Genomic DNA, 19,579 nt, shown 5'->3' with positions numbered 1-19,579 from the left:
ATGCACCAGGAGCCCGATATGGGATTCGATCCCGGGCCTCCAGGATCGCGCCCCGGGCCAAAGGCAGGCGCCAAACCGCTGCGCCACCCAGGGATCCCAACAAAATAATGATATGATTTTGATGTAAACAGTGTATTGATTATGCTTAGTTTTCCTAAAAACCTTGGCTCAACACTCTGTGACACTGTGGCCATTTAAAGGTTGCATTTGAGTTCGATGTGTTTCAATACATGGTTTTAATGGATTTGCAGCTATTTTTATAATTGGAAAATCCAGTTTGCAAAAGGTACCAGGTTCACAGTAGAAAAATGGGACAAGGGGATCCCCGGGGGGCTCCGCGGTTTAGCGCCGCCTTCAGCCCAGGGTCCCGGGATCGAGTCCCAAATATCAGGCTCCCTTCATGGAGCCTGCTTCTCCCTCTGCCTGTGTCTCTGCCTCTCTCTGTGTCTCTCAGGAATAAATAAATAAAATCTTAAAAAAAAAGGAAAGGAAAGAAAAATGGGACAAAATTTATAACAATACTGAATGAGGCTCATATTCCAAGTCACTGTAATTGTTTCAAACTCTTTGGCCAACTTCGGGTCACGTTGAATCCCTGTGTGATACCATTATGGGACTGACAAAGGACTTGTCCTGGAAACGGACGGGATATTTTCTTCTTCTTTGTAGTTAAATTATTAACATTCTCTTTGATAATGCAGTTTAAGCACAGGAAGATTTTATTTTTTTTTATTTTTTAAAGATGTATTTATTTATGATAGACATAGGGAGAAAGAGAGAGAGAGGCAGAGACACAGGAGGAGGGAGAAGCATGCTCCATGCCGGGAGCCCGACGTGGGACTCGATCCCGGGACCCCAGGATCACACCCTGGGCGAAGGCAGGTGCTAAACCCCTGAGCCACCAGGGATCCCCACAGGAACATTTGAAAGAAACGCGTCTGCTCTTCCTAAGTCCATTTCCTGGAAGCCTGGTACCGTAAGCGGGGCAGTGCTTACCCAGCAGGAACTGGACGCGCCCCCTGCCCCCCAAAAGTCAGCAAGGCCAAGGGCAACACGGCTGCCCCTGCCCCGGACACCACCGCGCTGTCCCCGGACGCAGAGCGTTTAGGAGGAGCCCCCGGGGACGCGGGACAGCACCTCTGTCGATCCACATATTAAAAACTGGCAAAGGGGGATCCCTGGGTGGCGCAGCGGTTTGGTGCTTGCCTTTGGCCCAGGGCGCGATCCTGGAGACCCGGGATCGAATCCCACGTCGGGCTCCCGGTGCATGGAGCCTGCTTCTCCCTCTGCCTGTGTCTCTGCCTCTCTCTCTCTCACTGTGTGACTATCATAAATAAATAAAAATTTAAAAAAAATTAAAAAAAAACTGGCAAAGGTCATTTTTCTTATTATCAGATGGAATTAGCGTCTCTAAGTGCTCATTTGCCTTCTCGTACCCACTTCGGAAATCAGTGTCCTAAGAAAGAGCGTGTCGTGCTTTAGGAAAATAAAATTACGATGCGGTACCTGTGACCTCTAGTCCTCAGAGCCCGGCAGTGCCTAGGAGGAGCTGTCAGCCCTCGCCTGGTCCCCTGCCCCCCAGCCACGGTGGGGACACCGTCCAAACAGCCGCACCCTTCTAACAAAGGCTTCCTTTTGATGAAAAAAAAAAACAAACCAAACAAAACAAAAAAGATACTCCTCAGTCTTCACCGCCTCAGTCCCTCTACAACTGTCAAGGTGTTGCTACGCCTTCGTGTTTTTCTTCACAGCTTAGTGAGGTAGGATTTCCTTCCCACAAAATTCATCCATTTTAAGTGTAAAATTCAATTCTTTTTAGTGACTTACAGAATCAGGCAATCATTACTGTAGTCCAATTTTAGAACATTTCCATCACTCCGAAAATATCCCTTACGCCCATTCATGCCTCCTTGTCTTTAAAAATCGCCTTTGCCTGGTCTCGTGACAGCACATGCTTAATTCCCACCGTGGTTTTTTCCCCCTACCCATTGTTTGCTATGTTGCTTGGCCTGTCCCTCCTACTCTATTTAACCTTTAAATATTGGTGTTCCTCATAGCCTCGTCCTAGCTCCTCTCCTCTTCCTACCCTGCACCGTTTCCCTAGGCCACCCACCCTTCCCATGGCTTTAACCGCATCCCTTCTACCTCAAAATCTCTTCTCCATCCAGACTTCTTTTCTGAGCTCTCAGCCTTTGTGTGCTCACCTGAGCACCTGCTGCTCCCATGGGGGTGTCTCATGGGCATCTCCAACCGAACATCCCTGAACATGAATTTAGTATTCTCAGTCTACCCCGAACCTTTTCCTCCTCCAGGGTCTCATCTCTCGATGAAGACGCCACTAAACACTTTTCACTTAGTGGCTCATACCAGAAAATCTAGGCATTATTCTTAACCCCTCCCTAGCCTACCACATCCAGAGCATCTCTGCCCTCCAGCTCCACACCTACCCAGCCCCAAACACCAACATTTCCCACCTGGACAACTACTGTAGCCTCCTGATTATTTCCCTGCATCCACTCTACACATTTTCTACACTTTTCTCCCACACTGCTTTCACAGCCAATTAAAAATCTCCTATCAAAAAAATATAAATAAATAAATAATAAATTAAATAAATAAATAAATATTTCCTATCCTTCAAATCTATGTAAAATGTCTCAACGGTCTCTATAACCCTTAAGGCAGACTCAAAGTTCTTTTGGTTTTCCAGTTTTATTGAAGTCCAACCTAAGTGTCCACTGATGAATAAAGAAAATGTGGTATATAATAAGATGGAATATTTTTCAGCCCCCCAAAAAGGAAGGAAATCCTGCCATTTGCCATCACATAGATGAACCCTGAGGGCAGTATGCCAAATGAAGTCAGTAAGAATCCTTTACCCTAGCCTACAAAGCCCCGCATCATCGGGTCCCTAGTGATCCCCCAGGCTCACATGCATCCCTCTGAGTCTCGCTCACTGGAATTCCACCGAGTTAGGACAATAACTCCCCTCACGGAAGGTTATTTCCTCTCCCTACAATGGTCTTCCCTGCCTCTCTCGTCTTAGCTTCTCAGGCCTTAGCTTCTATGTCTCCTTCCCAAGGAAAACTTCTTTCCTGACTCCACACTGCTGGTCGGGTTCCCTGAACTACATACTCCCTTATAGCCCCCACCCCATTTTTGTTTTTGTTTTTTTTTTTTACTCTGTAGCACTCATCACAACCGTAAGTCAATAGCGATCTGTATTATTTAATGTCTGTTCCCCCCCCCAGCCTGTAATCTCCGTGAAGGCAGGGACCATGTGAGACCTGCTTCATGGCTGTACCCTCAGGAGTTGGCTTGACGCCTGACACACAGGAGGCACCCAGGAAATACCCAAAGACTGCGTGGTTTCATGCAGTTCTCCCTGAAACCCTGAAGGGTAACCACGAACATTTGCCCTGTGTTGGAAAAGACACTGGGATTCAGAGAAGGTAGGTAACTTGCCCAACAACAATCACCAAGGATTTTAGAAGCATAAATAGAGTAAGGCATTGAGCAATTCACAATACTTGCTTAATCAAATCTGAGTAATGATTAATGACACTCATTTTCATTAGTATTGTTCAACTTTTAAACAAATGTCCCAGTCAAGGAACAAAGGAGCTAGTCAGCCTTAGGAAACAGAGTTACAGCTATGTTTCTAATTTCTAACTCTAAAAAAAAAAAAAAAATGCTTGTGAGTTAGAAATTAACATATATTAAATCACTGCCCCCACCCCCCCCCCAGGAAGGCCTAACCCACGGCCAGGCTCTTATTTGCACACACCATATGAAGATTACTGACAAAAGGAATTCGCAGCTTCTCCCACTTCTATACTCAATCACCACACACTAAATAAGCTGCTATGAACCAAGGACTCACTGGGTGCTAGGTAGGTAGTACTGGGCAGCATGGTAGACCGTTCCACTCCTATTAATAAGCACTTTGTGAGTGTTGGATTGGACATAGGAGTGAGCCAAAGCTTGAACCCCCAACTTTCTAATTCAAATTTTACATGTAACTTATACCTCAATTAAGAAAAAAACATACATACAATCTCTTGAGCCTCCCTGCATCTGGGGCTTTATGTGAACTGGCCCTTAATGGTACTACAGTACCTATAGTGAAGAGTCTCTTACGGTTTACCTCCCTCTCTGATTTCATCTTATTTTATTTTTCCCTCCCTTCCTCTATGATTTGTTTCTTAAAACCACATATGCTTTCTAAAAAAAAAAAAAAAATTTAAAGAAAAAGAAGAAGGCGGGGGGTACTACACCATCAGTACCAGGCACATTGTCAGAACTCTCTGGAGAGAAAAGGCAACACTTTTGGAAATAAGGTTTGAATGTACAACAGACACAAGCACCTTTTCTTTTCTTTTTTTTTTTTTTAAATTCTTTTTTTTATTTATTTATGATAGTCACAGAGAGAGAGAGAGAGAGAGAGGCAGAGACACAGGCAGAGGGAGAAGCAGGCTCCATGCACCCGGAGCCCGACGTGGGACTCGATCCCAGGCCTCCAGGATCGCGCCCTGGGCCAAAGGCAGGCGCCAAACCTCTGCGCCACCCAGGGATCCCACAAGCACCTTTTCTAATAAGACAACTGACAAACCAGTAAAAACTAAGCAAGAAAAGCAATGGAAATTATTCAACCAATACAACTGGGTACCTGCTATGTGCCACATTGTGTCAAGAATAATGACAGCCTCATCTGTGTAATTATCTAGGGTTTACAAAACCTTAATACTTATCTTTCCTGGTCCCTCTCAGCAGTGAGCTCTAACACTACCACCTGTGGTCTAACAGCCACTTGCCATCGTTCCAAGCCCTCTAAGACCCAACAACCAACACAGAGACAGAACGTTAGTCTATGAGTTTAGTATCAGTGTGCTGTAATAAGCCCTGGTCTCTCAGAAGCTCCCCAAACCATGGTATTCTCTTAATACTTTGGAAGAAATCCATATGACTGGTTCCTCCACAAGTCCTCAATAGGATTCCAGTTCTTTCCCTAGACCCGAGGTCTTGCCCTGAACCCAATCTAAATAAAGCCTTAATGATCACACTAACACTTGCTGCTCCATTGCCAATGAGGCTGAGACCACATCTGTGAAATTTCCCCCACGTCAGAGCAGAGTAGGCCCAATCAAGTCACCAATCCAGTAGGTCAACTGCAGAAATTGATGTCAGGGCCAGACAAGGCTTGACCAAGGCTCTGTCGACACCAATGTCATCAGAGGCAACAGAGAGAAAAGCCAAGTGTCAAGTCATAGAAGCCACAACTTAAACGTAGGCTGAGGGTTTTACTTATAACCACAACAGTAGATGATACAGTAAGATCAGGAACTCAGTAAGTGTAGGAAAACAGGTTAAGTCGAGAATCAAAGTGGGTAAAAAGCAAAAGATTCTAAGAATTTAACTTCGAGACTCCATTCCTATTAGTCCTGAATTAGCAAATGACTAGGTTAAAGGCACAGGAATAAGGGGACCCCGGAACCTACAACCAAAAGAAAACGAGGACAGGTCCTCATAACAAGGTAAGGTGTATTATTCCCATTTTACAGATAGGAAATGGGGGCTTGAAAGCTCAAGTGATTTGCTCTACGAATCTCAGTTGAGGGGTCAGATGCACCTAAGCACCAAGCATCCTAATAAACACTGTGTTTGTTGATTAGATACAGGAATGAGCCAACTTGAACCCCTAATTGTCTGATTCATATTTTACATGTAACTCTTGAGCCTCACTATAGAGAAAGCTTTACATAAACTAGCTCTTTTTTTAAGATTTTTTATTATTTATTTAAATACATAGAGAGGAGAGAGAGAGAGAGAGAGAGAGAGAGAGAGGCAGAGACACAGGCAGAGGGAGAAGCAGACTCCGTGCAGGGAGCCCGACGTGGGACTCGATCCCGGGACCCCGGGATCACGCCGTGGGCTGAAGGCGGCGCTAAACCGCTGAGCCACCTGGGCGGCCCATAAACTAGCTCTTTAACGGTATTTTTCCACCGCCACCCTGCCTCCATGAGTGCTAAAGGGAAGCCAAATAACTTATGATTAGAGTCAGGCAGGTCTAACGTGAGTCACTTTTACAGCAGAGGCAAGTTTTAAAAGAGAAACATGAATCTGCAGAAAGATCTGCCTTACAGTGGCAATAAGTGAAAACGTAAAAATGAGAGCCGTCGATTTGCACGTTCCTGAGAGCAACCACATTTGCCTGGCTGGAGAAGCGTTGCCGTTTACTTCGGTACCCCAAAGGCAAAATCATAGTGGACACACTAGTGCTACGTAGACTTTTCCCCTCTCAACCCTCTTCTCTTTAGATGCTCTCCGGTCAAAGCCGGGGTGGAGAGTACCTATATGTTAATGCACTGAATAGATTAATAATAAACACTTGTTTTGAACTCTATTTTAAATTAGTAATGAGACTTTTAGACGGAGAGCTCACGGGAAGCCTGCGTTTATGAATAATGTTGATCAATCACTGAGCCGCCCTATGAACTCACCGGGCACCATATAGAACAAACATATGACTACAGGCTGTCCTTTACGCTCCCCTGTTACGTAGCTAATAGCATAGGTCTGCGAGCACATTCTTGTAAATGAGAGAATAAAGTGTACAAAATAACAATGAGACAAGCCAAAAATCTCAACAGATGGAGACAGGAAAGGTTGAGGCTGACATTCCCTCTTTAAAGTCACAGTGATAGGATGGGGGTAGAGGAATGTCAGACAGAGGGAGGTAAAACAAATGAAATGCACCACAGTAGCTGGCTTATGTCAAAATCTCAAAGGTGACTAGAAAAGCCTTTCAAGTCTAAATAAAGATGGGAGAATACCAATAATTATGCCTTCTATTTATCACCTTTCAGTAGCTGGAGACATTTTACAGACTTTAACTCATTAATCCTCACAACAGGACTGTGAGTCAAGTGGCTGGCAACTGGTCTACCTCGTTTCACAGCAAAATGATGAGACCCCGGGGATGGAATGCGTGGCAGGGTCTCTGCGCCGTGCCTGTGGGGCGGCCCGGGAAGAAATTCAAGAGACGCTATAGCAACTCGAAAACCCAGACACTAGACGCACAGAACCTGGGGCTCCCAGAAGAGGATCACTATGAGAGCCCGCTCTAAAGTCCTAAGATTGGAAAGCTGCTCTCTTCTAATTAGCTGCCAGGACTGTGATTGTCTGATCTGTTCCTTCTAGGTGTTAATGAGAATTTTTCATTTTTGGAGAGAATCTTGATGCTGTCGGTCATAATAAACATGGAACCAGAGCTTTAAGGTCATACGTCATTAGATGCTAAAGATGAGGTCCAGGCATTATCCTATCGGGCCGAGGCTTAGAAAGGTACTGACGAGTGTTCTTGTTTGTTGTCTGTAGGTTTGTTTCCGCTCCTTATACGAAGGGGTGTGCTTCAATGTTAGGTCGAACCCTGTATATACTTGAAGAAAGAAGCGGCGGAGTCTTGTCTACCGGGCTGACACCTACCCTCGGGGGTTTCAATTCCAGCTCTTCACTCCCAACAAAAGCGGGCCAGCTGACAACTTCTCCGTTCAGCCCTCCTCTTCGGAGGACCTTCCAGCAACGGTTACTTTCCCCAATCGTTAACTCCTCTTTGTGTCTGCTTTTCTACTCGGGACACAGAGATCCGAACTACTGACCGTGGGTTCCGACCCCGATCTGCGACTCCCGGGTCTTCCCCGTGATGGCGATCGGTGCCTCCAGTAAGCCAGTTGCTCAGAACCCGAATCTGGAGACACCCTGGACTCTTTCTTTTGCTCACATTCTTCATGGAGCTCCTCGGCGTGTGCGGTCGCTCCATCTCCAAAATGTATTCTACGGCTCACTTGTCACACGGAGCCTACCCCCCCCCCCACTCAGCGCCCACGCTCCCAGGACCAAAGCGGCAGGTCCTCCTCGCCGGTCTCCCTGCTTCCAGTCTTGATCTCCTGCAAATGCTCCCCACAGAACAGCCAGTGACTCTTCTAAAAGATAGATGGGACCGTGCCCCCCTCCTCCTCCCGCCCCCCGAGAGTTGCCTCTCGCCCAGCGGTAAGCTGGGCAAGGTTTAAGGACCTGTGTGAAGTCACCGAGCACCAGGTGGGGAAGAGACATCAACAGTCTGAGCTGCAGCAGTTCTAAACGGGCTCCTGGATTTCGTGGTTCCCGCCACACAGTCCAGAATCCTCACTATGACTTCAAAGCCCTACGTGGCCTGTCCCTGCCGCCCCTCAGATCCCACTGTTCGTGTTCACTGTCCTGCAGCCGTACTGGCCTCTTTGTTATTCCTCAAACATTCCAAGCATGTGCCCGTCTCAGTGACTGTCCCTCCCACAGATAACCACAGCGTCGCCATCCTCGCATCCTTCAAGTCTCTGCTGAAATGTCGTTTCCCCACACACTCAATGCATTAGGGCCCTTCCTCCTCCCAGCCCTCACCCCTGATAGTTTTAACACTGAGCAACATTCTGCTAAAATTCTATTTATCTGTCTCTAAATCCGCTGGGGATGTAGCTCCTTGCAGCAAAGGACATTGCCTTGCTCACTGCCACATCCCCAGCATCTAGAGAATCTCCTAGAGCATTACACGTGCTCGCTGAGGGACGGTTCAACGAATTTACGAAGGAAGGAAGCAACCGATGAACGAACCAACTAATAATATTTCTCAAATAAAAACACACAAGTATGACTACCAGAAAGGAGGATGGGGCAAGGACAAGCAGGGTCCTAATGGAGTCCCCGAATGGCAGTGGGACCCAAGTTATAACCGCCTTGGTCTCCCCAGTGGGAGGAAAAACAAATGACAGAAGTGAAGACTGAATGCAAAAATAATGTGCTAAAGAGAATAGGCAAGTTTCAGTTACAAGGAGCTGGAAGTAGAGTTGTTGTTGTTTTTTTTTTCTGAAGATTTTATTTATCCATGAGAGACGCAGAGAGAGGCCGAGACCCAGGCAGAGGGAGAAGCAGGCTCCCTGCAGGGAGCCCAACGCGTGACTCGATCCCGGGACCCCGGGGTCACAGCCTGAGCCCAAGGCAGACGTGCCCCAGAGTTGTTTTAAAGAAAGACAAGAATAAGGACGGATTAAGCGTGACCCTGATCTAGTGAAGAGGGTCCACGAGCGTGGTCGGGATGGTCCGGCACTGATCCAAGCACCGCGCTTAGTGCTGAGGGGCCTCAGCCAGGGGATTTCTCCGAGGTTTGTAATCTAGGTCTAAAAATATCTATTAAAGGAAGAAAGGGGGGGGGCATGGTAGGTTCCTCCGAGCCCTGTTCGTGCTGGAGGCCACGTGGCGGCAGCAGGACCCGAGCCTTCAGGGGGCGGGTGTCCCAGACCGGGCGCCAGGGAAGGGCAGCAGCTAAGGCGGCGCCAGGTCTCCGGGGGCGTTGGGGCGGGGGGGGGGGGGCACTGCCCCTGTGAGCGGTCGGAACATTCACATCTTACACCGGCTCCATGGTCTAACCCATTTAATTTTTCATTTGCACGCAGGCCCCCAGGCTCCGGAGCCTGCTCTGGGCTCCTCGGCTTGGTCCACGACCCCGCTGAAGGCGTCCCCTCTGGGCCTCCCCTTGTGCTATTTCACGGGGATGCAAATCCCAGGGGCGGGAGCAGGACTGAAAGGGCTTGGGTCCTCCCCAGCCCTTGGCTACGGGGCGCGTGGGTTCCACGATCTACTCCTGACAACGCAGAAGAGAGGAGAGAGGGACCCTCCTTAAGGGAACTCGGGGCCACCACCTGCGGGAGTGGACCCCGTGCAGCCAGATGCAGAAGCCTCTCGCACAGCATTTCATTTAATTCTGTAATTCGGGCTTCTAAGGTTTCCAAGACCCCGTCACCCCCCCCCCCCCCCCGCATGGGGCTGATTTTCACAAAACCTCAGAGTCAGGCAGGAATGGGCACAGGACAAACGAGCTCAGGACGCTGGGGCCCTTCGTGGAAGAAACACGACCAATAAGAAAGAAACTGAGGCCTGATTCCTGACCTTTCGCCGCGCAGCAGGCGCCCAGAGAGCGAACAGCTCCACTCGGAGCCTCAGTCCCCGCGGTCAAGGCCGGGGCACCGCCCGGGAGGACGCGAAGCTCCAAGGTGCCACCGTTCGGCCAGCGTCGCGCAGCCAGCAGCACTGACACTTAAACCCCAGTTTGCCAGATTAGAATGTTAATTTCCTTAATTTATAAGATATTAAGATCTGCTCGGCCGTACAAAAATTCGAGTGGTCTTTTAGGTGATGGGAGAACAATCCTGAGCATACATAATATGCAAATTATTCCATAATAAAAGCCCGAGGCGATTAAATTAAACCATAAATGTGAAAATAGCTTTAAAGCTAAAAGCACCAATTAGAGTGAATATATTACGTTATAATTAGTATTAGGGTATGAAAATCACATATTGATTATTGACCCGGTAAAGTAACAAAAAAGAATTTCCTTTATAATAAAAGCATCATAACCTTGAACTTTCCATATAATCGTGCCTATTAGGTGTTGACAGCTCTGTTATCTCCAGCCCAGGGGAGGAGAAAGGAGGGAAAAATGGAGAAAACAATTGAGAAGGGAAAAAGGTTGCCCGTTAATGAAGCCTTCCAGTCACCCTCAGATCCGGGGAGTTAGCCATTCAGTTTAACCCGCCATTTCCCTTGAAGGGAAAAAAAAAAAAAATCAGTTTACTCGTAGAGAGGTTTCTGCAGGCAAATCACAGCTCAGTGATTTCTAGTTAAGGGGAAGATAATGCAGGGAAATGTCTTTTCCTCTCAAAACAGAGAGCGGAAACAGCGAAAAGAGATAGATGCAAATCAATAAATTAATAATTAGTCGTACGGAGGCTCACGTCTGTCTGTCTGCGGCCTCTGGGGGGGGGGACCGTCCCCACCTACAGTATCCCTACGACTCACAGAATAGAAATAAACAGGCTGAACATTCAGCCCCGACAGAAACCGCAGGTGACGCAGGTCAGGACATCAACCAATGACACGACCCTGGGCAAGTCGCTAGACGCCCCCTGCCCTCCGGTCCCCCCCCCCCCAGCTGGGCACGACACAGAGACGCCCTGAAAACCAGATGTCACATCAAAGCCAAGACTTCCTGGAGGCCAGCCTTGCCGACTTCTTTGAAAAGCACTAAATTTAGAAGTGGCGTGAAACCACTGCTCGAGCGACTGGCTTGTTAGTGGGGCAGAGGACCGTCGAGGCAGACAGATGGGCGCGTGATGGACGGTACTGGAGGGGCGGCGGCGTGAGGTACAGGGTCCAGTGAAAAGTTCGCTTGTTCTTACAAGTTACGTTGACGATCACGTTAGAAGTCGGCGTCCCTTTGCGGAGCAGAACCTCGCGGAGCCTCGCAGACCCGATGAGCAGGATCAGCTGCGGAGAGCAGCAGGTTCCCCCGCCCAGGCGCCAGCTCATGCCCCTGGCACCGGGGCCTGGAGCCTGGAGGGGGAGGCCAGGAGGGGGAGCGCCCATGGGGGGGCCTGGAGCCTGGAGAGGGGCACACGGCCATGGAGGGGGGCCTGGAGCCTGGAGGGAGGGCACACGGCCATGGAGGGGGTGCCATGGGGGCCTGGAGGGGGAGCACATGGCCATGGAGGGGGGCCTGGAGCCTGGAGGGGGTGCCCAGGAGGCGGGCCTGGAGCCTGGGGGGGGACACATGGCCATGGAGGGGGTGCCCATTGGGGGGGCCTGGAGCCTGGAAGGGTGCACATAGCCATGGAGGGGGCCTGGAGCCTGGAGGGGGACACATGGCCATGGAGGGGGGTGCCCATTGGGGGGGCCTGGAGCCTGGAAGGGTGCACATAGCCATGGAGGGGGGCCTGGAGGGAGGGCACATGGCCATGAAGGGGGTGCCCATGGGGGGCCTGGAGGGGGAGTACATGGCCATGGAGGAGGGCCTGGAGCCTGGAGGGGGTGCCCAGGAGGTGGGCCTGGAGCCTGGAGGGGGACACATGGCCATGGAGGGGGTGCCCATTGGGGGGGCCTGGAGCCTGGAAGGGTGCACATAGCCATGGAGGGGGCCTGGAGCCTGGAGGGGGACACATGGCCATGGAGGGGGGTGCCCATTGGGGGTACCTGGAGCCTGGAAGGGTGCACATAGCCATGGAGGGGGGCCTGAAGCCTGGAGGGAGGGCACATGGCCATGAAGGGGGGTGCCCGTGGGGGGGCCTGGAGCCTGGAGGGGGACACATGGCCATGGAGGGGGCCTGGAGCCTGGAGGGGGAGTACATGGCCATGGAGGGGGGCCTGGAGCCTGGAAGGGTGCACATAGCCATGGAGGGGGGCCTGGAGCCTGGAGGGGGACACATGGCCATGGAGGGGGGCCTGGAGCCTGGAAGGCTGCACATAGCCATGGAGGGGGGCCTGGAGCCTGGAGGGGGACACATGGCCATGGAGGGGGGCCTGGAGCCTGGAAGGGTGCACATAGCCATGGAGGGGGGCCTGGAGCCTGGAGGGGGACATATGGCCATGGAGGGGGGTGCCCGTGGGGGGCCTGGAGCCTGGAGGGGGCGCCCAGGGGGGGCGGCGGTGCGGGTGCGCCAGCCGGGACAAGGCCCACCCGCGAGGGCAGCCTCAGCAGCGCTGGCGCCGGGAGCCCCCGGGGCTTCCTCCGCGGGAGTCGAGTGTCGGGGCCGCGACCCAGGAGCCCGCCGGGGCTGGACGGGATGTGCCCCCGCCGAGATCCTTCTGGGGTTTCTCCCAGGCGCCGTCCTCCCACCCCCCCACCCCCCCACCCCCCCCACCCCCGCACGCGGAGAGCGCCCCGGCACCCTCGCGGCGGGTCAGGCCCCTCCCGGGTAAGTCGAGGCGCGGGGCCTCGGGCGGCGGCCGGACGCACGGACACTCGCGACCCCCCGCCCCGTGGGCTGCGCGCCCCACCCAGGCCCCTGCCGCGGCTGCGCGTCTCTGCGCGTCTCACGAGTAAACAAATAAAACCTCAAGAGAAAGAAAAAGAGGAGGAAGGTCACCCAGGGCAGCCCCGGGGGCGCCTGCGGGCCGCCCCCCAGCGTGTCCCCGACGTGAGCCCGGCCCCGGGGACACCCCCCCCCCGCCCCGCACACGGGGCGGCCTCTGCGTACCTGGGCCGGGTCTCCGCGTACCTGGGCGGGTCTCCGCGTACCTGGGCTGGGTCTCCGCGTACCTGGGCGGGTCTCCGCGTACCTGGGCTGGGTCTCCGCGTACCTGGGCGGGTCTCCGCGTACCTGGGCTGGGTCTCCGCGTACCTGGGCGGCCTCCGCGTACCTGGGCCGGTCTCCGCGTACCTGGCCGGGTCTCCGCGTACCTGGGCGGGTCTCCGCGTACCTGGGCCGGGTCTCCGCGTACCTGGGCGGCCTCCGCGTACCTGGGCGGGTCTCCGCGTACCTGGGGCGGCCTCCGCGTACCTGGCCGGGTCTCCGCGTACCTGGCCGGGTCTCCGCGTACCTGGGCCGGGTCTCCGCGTACCTGGGCTGGGTCTCCGCGTACCTGGGCTGGGTCTCCGCGTACCTGGGCGGCCTCCGCGTACCTGGGCCGGTCTCCGCGTACCTGGCCGGGTCTCCGCGTACCTGGGCGGGTCTCCGCGTACCTGGGCGGGTCTCCGCGTACCTGGGCCGGGTCTCCGCGTACCTGGGCGGCCTCCGCGTACCTGGGCGGGTCCTCGCGTACCTGGTGCGGCCTCCGCGTACCTGGCCGGGTCTCCGCGTACCTGGGCGGCCTCCGCGTACCTGGGCCGGGTCTCCGCGTACCTGGCCAGGTCTCCGCGTACCTGGGCGGGTCTCCGCGTACGTGGGCCGGGTCTCCGCGTACCTGAGCGGGTCTCCGCGTACCTGGGTTGGGTCTCCGCGTACCTGGGTTGGGTCTCCGAGTACCTGGGCGGGTCTCCGAGTACGTGGGCCGGGTCTCCGCGTACCTGGGCGGTTCTCCGCGTACCTGGGTCGGGTCTCCGCGTACCTGGGCGGCCTCCGCGTACCTGGGCCGGGTCTCCGCGTACCTGGGCGGTTCTCCGCGTACCTGGGCGGGTCTCCGCGTACCTGGGGCGGCCTCCGCGTACCTGGGCGGGTCTCCGAGTACGTGGGCCGGGTCTCCGCGTACCTGGGCGGTTCTCCGCGTACCTGGGCGAGTCTCCGCGTACCTGGGGCGGCCTCCGCGTACCTGGGCGGGTCTCCGCGTACGTGGGCCGGGTCTCTGCGTACCTGAGCGGGTCTCCGCGTACCTGGGTTGGGGCTCCGCGTACGTGGGTTGGGTCTCCGAGTACCTGGGCGGGTCTCCGAGTACGTGGGCCGGGTCTCCGCGTACCTGGGCGGTTCTCCGCGTACCTGGGTCGGGTCTCCGCGTACCTGGGGCAGCCTCCGCCTCTCCCCGGACCGCGTGGCCGGATCTCCCAGGCAGCCTGACCCCGCGCGCTGCTCCCTGCGCCCCGTGGAGCCCCTCCGGCCAGCCCTGGGTCCTGACCTGGGTCGGAAAATGTGTCACTATAAATGACTCACTCTTTTCTGTTACGTATTTTTTCTCTCTTTTCTTTTCTTTTTTTTTTGTTCAACTCAGTTAACCTGTAGTGTATTCCTCGTCTCGGGGGGGGGGGGGGGACCTAGCGGTTCATCCGCTGCGTGGGACACCCAGCTGTGCTCGTGCCGCCCCCCAGGCACCCAGCCCCAGCCCACCTCCCCGCCAGCCGCCCTCAGTTTGGTCCCCAGAGTCAAGAGCCCCTGCTGCTTTGCCTCCCTGCTTTTGTTTATTTTTCCTTCCCTCCCCCCCCCCATGCTCATCTCTTTTATTTCTTAAATTGCACACAGGAGTGAGATCCTACGCTCTTTCCCTGCCTGACTCCTTGAGCCTAGCACCCTCCAGTTGCACCAGTTACTGTGGACACTGCTGCTGTGGACATTGGGGTGCAGATGCCCCTTCAAATCAGGATTCTTGGGGATCCCTGGGTGGCTCAGGGGTTGAGCATCTGCCTTCAGCTCAGGGCGTGACCCCGGGGTTCCAGGATCAAGTCCCACATCGGGCTCCCCACAGGGAGCCTGCTTCTCCCTCTGCCTGTGTCTCTGCCTCTCTCTGTGTCTCTCATGAACAAATAAATACAGTATTTTTTAAAAAATCAGTATTTTTGTGTCCTTTCGATAAATGCACCGCAGAATGGTCGCAGGGCAGCTCTATCGGTAACTTCCTGAGGAGCCTCCGCACGGTTTTCCAGGGCGGCCGCACCAGCCCACGTCCCCACCCACAGTGGGAGAGGGCTCCCCTTTCTCGCATCTTCGCCAACACTTGTTGCTTCATGAGTCGTTAGTCTGGGCCCTTCTGATGGAGACAGGTGGTCTCTCACTGTGGTTCGGATTTGCGTTTCCTTGATGCAGAGCAACGTTTCCACATTCTTTAACAGCCCTTCAGTTCCTCTTATCTCTCATTTTAGGCACAGATGACCCTGAACTGAAAGCTCCAGAAAGTGTCTTTCATTTATTTATTTATTTATTTATTTATTTATTTATTTATTTATTTATTTATTTTTATTTTATTTTATTTTATTTTATTACCATTTTGCCAAGCTTTTGTTCTTTTCAGTAATTCAATTTAACATTCTTGAGGGCCGGGGACCATTGCGGGACCATACTGATTCATCGAGAGGGCATGGTACACGTATCATGTGGAACGATGCTTTTCTTCAACAAAGTATAGGCTCTCTTTTCCATTTAAGGCAATTATGGATTTGAAGAGTGAGGATTAGGAGATCCTAAGAGGTTGGCCTCTGAGCTCCTTCCTCCCTCCCTCACTTCTCTCCATACTACCTTAACCATGATAAACAGAATCCCAAACAATAGGTGGGTTTCAAGAAGATGGAAAGTATTCCAAGTAGGCACAGCACCCGGCACCTCCTCTCCTGTTTCTCTCCCTCTGCCTCTCTCTCCACGAGATCATGGCCACGAGAATCAGTGTGGCCAAAGACCCACTAGGAAGATGTGGGAGGTAAAAGGCAGGTGACACATGATAATTATTTTACAATATCTTACCCTTCATTTTACCAGATTGTCCTAAGGCGCCGATCTGTGTGTGTGTGTGCGTGCGTGTGTACGCACACTTAATACTACACGCCTATCCCACCACAGCTGGCCCTTACGCTTTCTTCTTCTTTTTCTCGTCCGTTTTTTTAATAGATTTTTTGGAACAATTTCAGATGTAGAGAGAAATGGAGCAAATGGTATGACACTCCCGTATTCCCACAGACCATCCCTACCCCACAGTGTACCCTATGATTAACATCTTCCACTCGTGTGTTACAATTGCTAAGCCAATATTGGTAAATTATTATTAAATAATAGTTCATTAAGATTTCCCTAGTTTTTACCTAGTGGACTCCTGCTGTTACAGGAGCCCATCCAGGATACCGCACTCAATACACGTACCTGTCGTGTCCCTTGAGCCTCGTCTTGGCTGTGACAGCTTCTCAGACTTTCCTCTTTTTTGATGACCTGGACAGTTTTGAGTAGTACTGGCCAGGTGTATTGTAGGATGCCCCCAAACATTTGTTTGATGTTTTTCTCATGTGTAGGCTGGGCTTGTGGGTGTGAGGGAGGAAGATTACAGAGATTTCACAACCTCCTATCAAGGGTGCACACCATCGACGCGACTAATTATCGTGGATGTCAACCTTGATCAGTGCCTGAAATAGAGTTTGTCAGCTTTACCCACCATAAAGTTACTCCTTTTCCACCTTTCTGTGCTATCTGTATTTTGCAAGGAAGCCAGTGTCTGCAGCCCACACCTAAAGACTGAGGAGTCATGTTTCCCTTCTTTCGGGTGGAGTACCTGAGCGACGTAGTTGGATGTCTTCTGCGTTGGTGATTTGTCCCTTCTTCCTCACTTATTGATTTATTTGACATTTACCTATGTCAGTGTAGACTCGTGGACATCATTGTATGCTTAGGGTTATAATCCAAAACTACTTTTTATTTTTTAATTAAACTACTTAAAATTATTAAAACTAAATGAGTTTGATATAAAGTGGTCCAGCTTTGGTCACTGGCATCTCCATCCATGGCCTCCTTTGTCCCTCTTGACATACACCTTTCAATGTGGGTATTTGGGGGTGCGGGTTGGCTCTTGCTTACTTTTGGGTGCTATAATAAGATGCACCAGGCTCATCTTGTATTATTTCCTGCCCCGGCCCTAGAATCAGAGATTTCTCCCATTATATTTTCATTTTTTACTACCAACTTTAGTTCTTTCAACAACTGAGAGAGGGGCCCCTGGGTGGCTCAGTCGGTTAAGCAGCTGCCTTCAGCTCAGGTCGTGATCTCGGCGTCCTGGGATTGAGCCCCACATCGGGCTCCCTGCAGCGGGAGCCTCATCCTCTTCCTCTGCTGCTCTCCCTGCTTGTGCTCTCTCTCTCTCTCTCTCTCCCAAATAAATAAATAAAATCTTTAAACACACATAGACACACATACACGCAATTGAGAGAAATGGTTTCTAACAACAATCAGCAGCCCTGGCAGGCAAGCCCAAAGCAGCACGGGCAGTGGAAGGAATGATGAGAAGCAATCCTGTCCCCATCCTCATCCCTTCCATAGAGCAGAGCCCTGGACAACTAGCAGTGAAGAAATAGCCTTCAGCCCACAAGCAGCCTGGCAGGGAAGCTGACCCGTCAGGGGCTCCCATATGGCCAGAGCCTGGCACAGGACACCGAGTGGTATCACCGGCTCCCAGCCTCCCAGCTGAAGCTGAGTATTTGTGGTAGGAATGAATATCTGAGTGCCATATAAATGTACAGGCCCATGAGAAATGGGATATGTGGTGGCACTGCTATATGAAAAGAGCTGGAAACGTCCTGGGCCAAAGGGCAGGTGTTCTTTGTTCAATAAAGAAGCATGAGGTGCCTGTTTCCTCTTGCTTCCAACAAAGAGATAAGAAGCAGACACAATAAAGTAAGTTCAAAAGATGCAGATCACCAAGGACTAGAAGGAAGAAGGGGTTTCGCATCCTCCATTCCATGTAGTTCCCGGGAAGTGAGTCATAATTTCAGCCTGTCAGAGGGGAAAGTCCGTCTGCGGGAGGCGGTCACTGCCTGGACCCTCTCAGAGCATCCCTAGAGTGGACGCTTTCCCTCTAGAAGAAACTCTGCTCTGCTTCCTGCAGGGAAAAGACTTTGCCTCTCGCCTTGCAAAGAGAGAACACCATAGAGCACATCTGTGTGCCCCAGAGATGGTTCAAACTCTGGTGCCAAAAAAGAGAAGAATGAAAGGAGCCCAGGGAAAAATGTCTGGTAAGGATGGAAATATCCCTCAAGATATCTAGATACGCATTTTTTTAGGTGAAGAAAAGAAATATTTAATAAACACCAAGTATTAATACTCCATATACTGGCAGGAATAGGCAGGTTTTGTTCTTTAAGAGGTAAAGCCACCTTTAGGGACAGGCGTGGCCTTCAGAAGTTTCCAGATGAAAGCCTTTATGTCCTATTGATGCAAGTAGCAGGTTTTTGTTTTGTCTGCTCAGCAAATATTTCCTCTCCTTCTCATATTCCTTTGGGAGTATGCACCCCACCCTACGTGAAACCAATGGGGTTGACCTACAACATCCCCTGGTTACTAAAGCATGAACTTATGGCCCAGCCCTGCTCCATCAGCATAGTCTACCATCTTGGTCACTGATTGGCTCAGGGATGTTCACATGACCCAAGTCTGTGCAATCAGCACCAAAGTCAGAACGTCTGCAGGTGCCAGTTGTGAGGCAAAGTGGCTAATGGGTCTTTCAGTGAAGAAGCATCCAGTAGGAAGCACTGACTGCCTTTCCTGGAGGAGCTAACAGTATGTTGGTGGGCCCGTCTTGCAGAGAAGGGGACCCAGCCAATTGTGTGCTCCTGAAGGCATCAGTAAACGGATAAAGGAAAGAGATCCTAGACAACTGGCTGGAGTTTCCCCTCTGATGGTTCTCAGAGGCTGCCTCTTCTCAGAAACTCTCTTTGGTCCCTGGGCTGCCCTGGGCTGGGCCTCTCTAAGCACCTAAGGCTGTGTACTCTCATTCCCTTATCCACAAATGTTTACTCAGCTCCTAATATGAGAAAAGCACTGAGCTAGGTACCAGGGACACAGCCATGAACTACACTCTGAGGTTCCAACACTTACACACCAGGGCATGGGAAAGCAGGGTGGGCGATCACAACGTACCAGGATGTAATTACAATACCTTCGCCCTGATAGATGATGACAGACAAGGCAAAAGAAGAATAATTGCCCAGGCTCGGAGGCAAAGGAAGGCAGTGTGGATAGGGAGGAACCTAAGCAGAGCCTTAAGGGATGACAACTAATCCTCTAATTCCAGTCCTTCTCCTTTCTTCATATTCTCTATTTGAATATTATCATATTCTTCTCTTCCCTTTACTCGGTTCTTTTTCCTATTTAACTTCTCTTATTGACACTCTTCTGATTTGCTCAATATATTCGTCAGGGTTCCGCCAGAAAAAAGAACCAATAGGATATATAAAGAGAAGGAAAATAGAGAGATACAGAGAGAAAGAGATTTCTTGCGGGGAATTGGCTTACACCGTGGTGGGGCTGGCTAGGCAAGTCCAAAGCCCTTCGGATGGGCTGTGAGCAAGGGCTCGCTGGACACTCCGGGCGCTGAC

Source organism: Nyctereutes procyonoides, unplaced genomic scaffold (genome assembly GCF_905146905.1).
Source record: "Nyctereutes procyonoides isolate TBG_1078 unplaced genomic scaffold, NYPRO_anot_genome, whole genome shotgun sequence".
NCBI lineage: Eukaryota > Metazoa > Chordata > Mammalia > Carnivora > Canidae > Nyctereutes > Nyctereutes procyonoides.
This window is presented reverse-complemented; position numbering follows the sequence as displayed.